Source organism: Mirounga leonina, unplaced genomic scaffold (genome assembly GCF_011800145.1).
Source record: "Mirounga leonina isolate KUSES-001 unplaced genomic scaffold, KU_Mleo_1.0 Mir_53, whole genome shotgun sequence".
Taxonomy (NCBI): domain Eukaryota; kingdom Metazoa; phylum Chordata; class Mammalia; order Carnivora; family Phocidae; genus Mirounga; species Mirounga leonina.
Genome location: NW_023270807.1, coordinates 44,028,559 through 44,031,282, shown reverse-complemented (window position 1 = coordinate 44,031,282; position 2,724 = coordinate 44,028,559).

The following is a 2,724-nucleotide window of genomic DNA, read 5'->3' as shown; positions in this document are numbered from 1 at the left end:
CTGCGAGGGGCGGCGGCGGGCGCGGGAGCTAGGCGCCCGGGCTGGCGGGGCGGGGCGCGGCGCGGCGGGGGCGGGCCTCCTTCAGCCCGGAGGCCGGCCCCACAGCCCGGCGCACGCCCGCGCAGTCACCCGATCCGACCCTGGCAGCCGGGGCGGCCGCGGCGCGCCCGCGCGGGCGGCTGGCACCCGCTGCCGGCAGCAACAGTAGGGAGGTTGTTCCCGGCGGGGCGCGGGCGCTGGCCACGATGCGGGGGAGCCGCGACGCCACAGCTGGTGGGCTGCGCTTTCCCGGGGGCGGGCGGGGGCGGCGGTTGCCACCCCGCGTCTTGGCGCTCGCGGTTTCTAGCTTCTGCTGAGGCGGGAGTTTTTCCCGGGGGAAGGCACGGTTTGTGCTGGGCTTGTGCTTGCTTGAGCTCATCACTTGAAAGAGCGAAAGCGGGAAAAGAGGGGAAAGAAAAATGCGCGAGACGACGGGGAGGGAGAGAGAGAGGAGTAAAGAGAGGCAGGAGAGAGGAGCAGTTTGCCTTTTGGGCTGCGGAAGCCAGAAACGGACTGTGAGACGTGGCTGGCCGCTGTCTTTCCAGTTGGAGAACGCACCAAGTCCACGCTGTGTAGACGTAAAACCTCGGAATTTAAGACCATTCCCATCCAGTCCAGCATTTGTTCACAATGAAAGCCTTAGCGATGAAATGGCATTGGTGCGGGGACAGTTTCTGGAAGCTAAAACGGACCATGGGAGTAAAAGCAGCAGCTCTGTGGACGTGATGCTGCCTTCTGTTGCCTTTTTAAGGCATTTTTTGTGTGTGTGTCCATTCCCTCCGTTTTCTTTAGGTTTTAATGTTTTAAGGATGTGGGGTGTGTGTGTGTGTGTACATGCATTAAGACAAAGCTTTGGGCAAGGAAAGCAATAATAGGAATGCATCCAATAAATCATCATTACATAGAATTTAAAATTGCAGATTTCCCCTCTGTCTAACCAATTGATTCCTGAATGCAATGAACAATCTAGTGCTTTGGGAAGGGAAGGAGAAGGGAATTAGTTTGGAGGTCCTATTGGGTGTCCATTGATTTATACTTTGCAGAACAGCATATGCGTTCCTCACACTTCCCAAAATGCGTCGTCAGTACTTTTTTTTTTTTTTTTTAGCTTTTTGGATTATATATATATATATATATCCTAAAAATTACCATCTTAACCATTTTTAAGTGTACACTTTAGTAGCATTAAGCACATTCACATTGTTGGGCAACCATCACCACCATCCATCTGCAGAACATTTTCATCTTCCCAAAGGAAACTCCCTAGTCATTAAACATACCTTCTACCACCTCTCCCCCCCAACCCTTGGCAATCATCATTCCGCTCTGTCTTGATGAATTTGAGGACCCTAGGTACCTCATGTAAGTGAATCAGACAATATTTGTCCTTTTGTGGCTGACTCGTATTTCACTTAACATAATGTCCTTTTCAAAGATTCATCTATGTTGTGGCATGTGTCAGAATTTCCTTCCTTTTTAAGGCTGAATCATATTCCATTATATGTCTGTCCATACCACATTTTGTTTATCTATTCACCCATCAATGAACACTGAATTGTTTCCACCTTTTGGCTATTATGAATAATGTTGCCATGAGCATGGTGTACAAATTATCTGCTTAGATCTCTGCTTTCCATTCTTTGGGCATGCTGGATCATATGGTAGTTCTATGTTCAATTTCTTGAGGAAATGCCATACTTTCTTCTATAATGGCTGCACCATTTTATATTTCCAGCAGCAATGCACAAGAGTTCAATTTTTTTCACATCCTTAACAACACTTATTTTCTGCTTTTTGGTAATAGCCATGCTGAGGGTTTGAAGTAGTATCTCACTGTGATCTGATTTGCATTTCCCTAATGATTAATGATGTTGAGCATCTTTTCATGTGCTTATTGGCTATATGTATATATCTTATGGAGAAATGTCTATTCAAGTCCTATGATTTACCCATGTTTTAATAGGATTATTTGTTTTTTTGTTACTGTTGCTGAGTTGTGGGAGTCTATATATTCTGGATGTTAATCCCTTATCAGATATATATATATATAGCACATATTTTCTCTCATTCCATGGGTTGCCTTTTCATTTTGTTGAGAGTGCTTCTTGATGCACAAACTTACATATTTTGATGAAGTCTGATTTATCTGTTTTCTTTTGTTGTCTGTGTTTTTAGTGTCGTATTTGAAAAAACATTGCCATAGCTGATGTCATGAAGCTTTTCTCCTATATTTTTTCTAAGAGTTTTATAGTTTTTGTTTTTAGGTTTAGGTCTTTGATTCATTTTATATCTAATATATAATATATACATGGAGAGAGAGGTGGGGAGGAGAGGGAGAGGGAAAAAGAGACATTTATCATAAGGTATTGGCTCACTTGATTATGAATGCTGAGTCCACAATATACTGCCTGCACTGGAGACTCATGAAAACTGGTAGTGTAGTTTGAAGGCCTGAGTGCTAGAGAGCCGATGGATTTACCTTGATTTTAAAGAACATGATTTTGTGTTTCATTCGTACTGATACATGCAGTTATTACAGAGTACAAAACTGGGAATTTGGGGCATGGCAAGCATTGGGATTTCTGCATTAAAACCCAAATAGCTAAAACCTATGCAAATATGATAAAACAGAGGATTTTAATTGCAATTAAGATGTAATGGGAAAAGATGGTGTGTTTTAGGAAA